Source organism: Crinia signifera, chromosome 4, assembly GCF_055691185.1.
Source record: "Crinia signifera chromosome 4, ASM5569118v1, whole genome shotgun sequence".
Taxonomy (NCBI): Eukaryota; Metazoa; Chordata; class Amphibia; order Anura; family Myobatrachidae; genus Crinia; species Crinia signifera.
Window position 1 is genome coordinate 138700091 of NC_139220.1, and position 6036 is coordinate 138706126.

Here is a 6036-nt window from a genome sequence, read left to right on the forward strand (position 1 = left end):
AACTCTTGTTCCTTTGCGTTGGACATTGGGACTGTAAAAAGATAAAACCATTTTAGTTGTTATAGTTATACCCATGTTTTGTTTCATATTTAAATTTTTATAGTTATAGTTACCAGTTTACCTAGTTCTTATGTTTTAAGTATTTAAAATGTTAATAAACTTTTATGAAAACCACTATACATTTTATTGTGCAGATTGCTATTCACACACACAGGTGAATGGGGCCTAGCAGAGAGGAGTGCATGGAATACTGCAATGGTGGACAATGGTTTATGTATATATATCTATATATACACAAACACACACACACACACAGGTGAATGGGGCCTAGCAGAGAGGAGTGCATGGAATACTGCAATGGTGGACAATGGTTTATGTATATATATCTATATATACACAAACACACACACACAGGTGAATGGGGCCTAGCAGAGAGGAGTGCATGGAATACTGCAATGGTGGACAATGGTTTATGTATATATATCTATATATACACAAACACACACACACACACACAGGTGAATGGGGCCTAGCAGAGAGGAGTGCTTGGAATACTGCAATGGTGGACACTGGTTATATGTATACACACACACATGGGGCCCACCCAAAAAAAACAGTGACATGGTCGGGTGCACGGTTGCCAAACCAGTGCTTTATACACACTATATACATTGGTGGCAACAGTGGGCATGCATAGAAGAGCATTGGGAGTGCAAACATACCAGGTTGTTGTTCTGGGAGATGAGACAAGAAGGAGAGTCCAACTGCTGCGCCAGCGCTGTTTGCTATGTGGAAAAACATGGCGCCGGGGGAGTGTTTAGGAAATGCCACTCAAATAGGCTGGATCAAACGACGGACGCACCGACGGACGGACGACGGAGGCGGCAAAAAACACTCACGATCTGCATACGATTGACGGTCGGTCGGCCTGGGATTGACGGATCCTACCTGCAGCACGTAGGACCAAAGATGCGACCAAACGAGCGGCGTGAACGCGCATTGGATCGGAATCGGATCAAATAAATGGCAAAAACACACGATAGTACACACAATCTGCATACAACCGGTCGGAATCGGATCTAAATTGACAGAATCGTGCCCTAGTCGTCCTGGTGTGTACCTAGCATTAGTGTCAAAAGAATTTCAATTTCAAATGACATCTGACATATAGTTCAGTCAGTTACAGGTCTCAGAGTCAGAAATCACATAATTCAATTCATTCAAATAATTTATAGTCACTACAACATAAAAAATGCGCAAGTGAAATTAAATGCTAAGATACTCATAATTCACATAATGATGTAAAGAATGCAAACTTAAAATAACAGGGTAAAAACTATTCTAAAAAATCATTTTAATAGAGCCTTTGCTAATCAAATCAAGTGTATATATGGTACTGAATTAAAAGTTCAAATCTACAAACATATTATAATAATATATTTACTAAGAAGCAAATTCCACTATAATAGCTGGTGGCCACCAGATAGGAAATGCATAGAAAAATCGAAATAAAAATGTTTTATAAAATAGACATTGTGCAGCCCACTAATTAATTTGTTTGAAAAAAGTGTTCAAAATAGAATGAGCAGGTGAATCTACCATGCTATACCCGCCATTAAAATATTGGGTAATTGGATCACATCCGGGTTTAAACTGACAATAGAACCAGATTTAATGTCTGCTATGGTAGTCCTTTTGGATACAATGTTTTGTATGCAATCCCAGCCAAGCCTGCTGAAATTCCTGTGCGATATTCAGGCTCTGCTGATGCGAAGATAACAGGACTGCGTATCGCACTGGACACTTTTATCCGTTTTATCACTGGAATTGGATTACAAGGGACATAGTGTATGGTTCACCTTTAGTCACACCCCCTATACAAAATTTAAGGTACATCAGAACCGTAGAGGCTAACAAATCTACATTAACCCCTTGGGTGGTATGCCCGAGCTGCCGCAGCGGGCTGTCCCAGCAAATTTCCGGGCATACCGCTAAAATGCAATAGGTGCGCGCCAGTGCTGTCCAGCTGTGCACCACTGGCGCACCACCTCTAAAGTTCCCGTCGCACCCCCAACCCCCCCCCCCCATCACCTCTGCTCCGGCGATTGTATGCTGGAGCTCCCCTGACCCCTGCCGCTTCCCCAGCCACCATTCACTTTACAGCAGTTATGTAGTTGGCAGGCTTGGGGATGTTCAGGATGGTTCGGGGGGACTCGGGAGCGTTCAGGAATTCAGGCGCCAGAGTCCTCCTGAGCCGCCGTGAACATCCCTAGCCTGTTGCCTGTGGTCACTGCTGTGACTGGCGGCTGGGGCAAACGCCAGAGCGAAGGTAAGGGGGGGGGGGGCTCCTACGATTTGTGGAAATCTAAGACCTGTTAGGTTTATCCTGCCCCAGCAAAACCCACCACTCAAGGAGTTAATGCTGGAATCTAGCATTGCCTCATTCACAAACAGTTCCTAGCAACCCTGCAAGCTTAGCAGAGCCCCGGCTGGCCAAATCGTAACATTTCTAATAACTGGCCTAGACCTTTTAATCACTGGAAGGTACTACAAACAAGGAAGAATGGTCCGACTGCCCAATAATAACTATTGTACTACACATTGGATATACTGTATATTTGATTGGTTTTATAGATTACTCTGTATCATAGCTCTCTAGAAACACATCACGGTTTTTGTGATGGATCAGAGCTTTTGATTAGCAACATAGACAGTGACACTGCTTGTGATTGTCTCACAGTTTCTTTTATTCCTCCAAAAAGACTTATGTATAACAGTAATACTTGCTCCCCTCTATTACAAAGCAACAAAGCTAGTGGCACATAGGTCATGACATTGTGACGGCCTCCCATTCAGTGATTGAGCTGAGGAAGATGGAGCTGTCAGCACAGCCCTGTGGCTGCATGCACAAATATATACAGAGACAGAGCTACACAATGTCATTATTCTTGTTGTGCATGCTGATCGCACGCAGGCCGGGATGTATTAAAACTGTCGTAAAAACCCAGTTCTCAGGGATTTTACAGCTAATTCAAATGTATCAATGTGGGACTGCTGTATTTTCAGTGCGGAGGATAATGCCAGATTTTTCTGGCACTACCCTATGGACTTCTTAGCACATACCCCACTGCCCTATGCCTATCCCCGCTGCCCGCACCACCTGCGCAGGCCTCCCCTCACCTGCTGTCCGGCAGCTTCCTGGTGTGCTGCCTAGACCCAGTGACCTCCTCCCCCAAAGCAACAGGGTTTCCCCTTCTGGGTGCAGGTAAGAGGAGGAGCCTGGGAGCTCCTGCAGCCATAGTCTGACTGGTAGGGCTTGGAGCCTGGAGGCTGGTGCCTCCATTACCTCTAGGAGTCACGCCCCCTGAATACATATGCGATTAGTATCATTGCAATGTTTGACGGAATGTATTCCACACTCTTACATCCAGCCCTCAGACTGCTTTAGGTCCAGGGGTGGATTAGCCATTACATTTACACTCCGTCTCCCTGATTCAGTCCCCAGCCGTTCCCTCTCTCCCTGCTGCCAGCTGCTGCCAAGCCTTCTCTCCCCATTCAGTAAATAAAAGTCCCCGGCCATCCCGCGTAGCAGCGGCAGCATCGCACAGTGCCCTGTCTCCTCCCACTCGCTGTCCTCTCTCCCATTGCCCAGCCTCCCATCCGTCCATATAAAAGTCCCCAGCTGCTCCACGGCAGAGGAGTAGGGTTAATGTTGCCAGGGCAACTAAAAAAAAAGTTATACCTTGAAACTGGTTGTTTAAAATTACTATATACTGTTACTCAAATCAATGCACCCTGTAAATACAAAAACTAAGACAAAAGGTTGTGCAATTATTTGCGCTAATGCCCGGAGGCAGCCAGCACCAGCGATAAAAAGTTCACCAACTTTTCAGAAACATGTAGTACAAAGAAAGATTGCTAGTACAATAGGCGCTTTCCAGGATAAAACTTACACTAATTTAATGTGCAAGTGTCCATAGAGGTATGAGTTCTTTCAAAGATTCAGCTGGTTCTATAGATATTTCATATAGGTAACCGGAATCAATATATACTGTGAAGTATGCTCTGGAATAAAAACAGAAAAATAGTGCAACACCTTTTTCAAAAGGGGGGAACAATTTATTTGTGCACTCACAATTTCCAGGATAAAAACAGCATATAATCACCAGCCGGTGATAACAAGTGGGAGGTTACACCCAGGGATCGCTCCACTAAAGTAGCCAGGCTAAGGACACCTTTTCTCTTTAGAATAGAAGCTCTGAAGAAGGACCACAACGGTCCGAAATGCATTAAGCAGGTGTTCCCGTGGCTGGAAGAATTCTACTGCTGATTTACTGTGTGTATTTGGGACGGAACAACCCCTGGAGCTTCTATTCTAAAGAGAAAAGGTGTCCGGAGCCTGGCTACTTTAGTGGAGCGATCCCTGGGTGTAACCTCCCACTTGTTATCACCGGCTGGTGATTATATGCTGTTTTTATCCTGGAAATTGTGAGTGCACAAATAAATTGTTCCCCCCTTTTGAAAAAGGTGTTGCACTATTTTTCTGTTTTTATTCCAGAGCATACTTCACAGTATATATTGATTCCGGTTACCTATATGAAATATCTATAGAACCAGCTGAATCTTTGAAAGAACTCATACCTCTATGGACACTTGCACATTAAATTAGTGTAAGTTTTATCCTGGAAAGCGCCTATTGTACTAGCAATCTTTCTTTGTAATACAAAAACTAAGGCAAAACATGACTACAGCACAGATGAATGCCACCAGCACTGACACGTTGTTGTGGAAAGTGGTGGCCATGCAGGCATTCTTGTACCTGGAAAGTCAATGTCTACAATGAAGTACAGTAAATAAATAAATGGTAATGTAATTTTTGTTCTCTCTCCCCTCTCTCTCTAACAGACACTGTGTCCCTCTCCTTCTATCATGGGGCCAGATGGAATACATCCACAGATACTAAAAGAACTAAAAGATGTGCTGGTAGCGCCATTAACAGATTTATTCAACCAGTCACTAGATACAGGTGCAGTTCCAGAGGACTGGAGAAGAGCAAATGTAGTTCCACTGCACAAAAGCGGAAGCAAAGAAGAAGCACACCAGTGAGCCTTACATCAGTAGTAGGGAAATTAATGGAAACACTATTAAAAGAAAGAATAGTGGAATATCTTAAATTAAACAACTTACAGGATCCAAAACAGCATGATTTTTCTGCAGGGAGATTATGACAAACAAATCTTATTTACTTTTCTCCTACCGCAGCAGGGGACACTGCAGTACTGACGTATGAGATAGAGTGGGTGCGTAGGAGGAGTCGGCACTTAAGTGAAAATTTCGTCTGTGGCTGGCTCCTCCCCCCTCTATCTCCCTCCAGACACCAGTCTTAAAAAAGTGCCGGAGGAGTCGGTATCCTCGGCAAGGTCTCCTCAGGAGACTAGGTTTTTATTTGTGTTTGTTTATTTTGTGCAAGTTTTTAGTGACACAGGCATCCCTGAACAGGGTGCCTGCTTCGTGGGAGGCTCTGGAGGGTCTGGTCGGTACTGCGTGCAGCTACCTTCCAGTACCCAGCCACCGGAGCATCGGCTCCGGGGACCCGCCGCAGCTGCTTGCGGCTAGCGTTACGGGTCCACGGCGGTGTTCCCCCTCATCCAGAGCAAGGTGCGTTGCACCATACAGGGGGCGGCCAGAGAGAGCGCGCTGGCCGGGCAGCATCGTCGTGGCGTCGGCGCGACGATGACGTCATCAGTCTCCGGCGGGCGCGGGAAGAGGTGGCTTGTGGGAGGTACTTCTTCCGCGCGGACGCCATTAGGAGAGGTGACTGCTGCTATTGACAAGTCTGCAGGCTGGTTTACTTTCCGGCAGTCTTCTTTTCAGCGCTGTCCTCTGCGTTCTACAGGGGTACTGTAAGTAGCGGAGGTTTCTTTTACACACACACGCATTGGGAGGGTTTGTGGCTCCTCTCTCCCTGTTGACACCCAGACTCTAGGCTTTCTCTTTGAGGGAGACTGGTCTTTAAGGGGTGTTTTTTGGTGTGTG

The 6036-nt window shown here is 45.4% G+C and overlaps 1 long non-coding RNA gene across 1 annotated transcript in view; it reads left to right on the forward strand.

Annotated features, from left to right (window-relative positions):
• LOC146074482 (uncharacterized) overlaps positions 1-5246 on the forward strand; it is a 129985-nt gene extending 124739 nt beyond the window's left edge. The window contains exon 3 of the long non-coding RNA XR_014473429.1: positions 4906-5246. This is a non-coding gene — a long non-coding RNA (uncharacterized LOC146074482). The remainder of the gene's footprint in view (positions 1-4905) is intronic.
• The last annotated feature ends 790 nt before the right edge of the window (positions 5247-6036 follow it).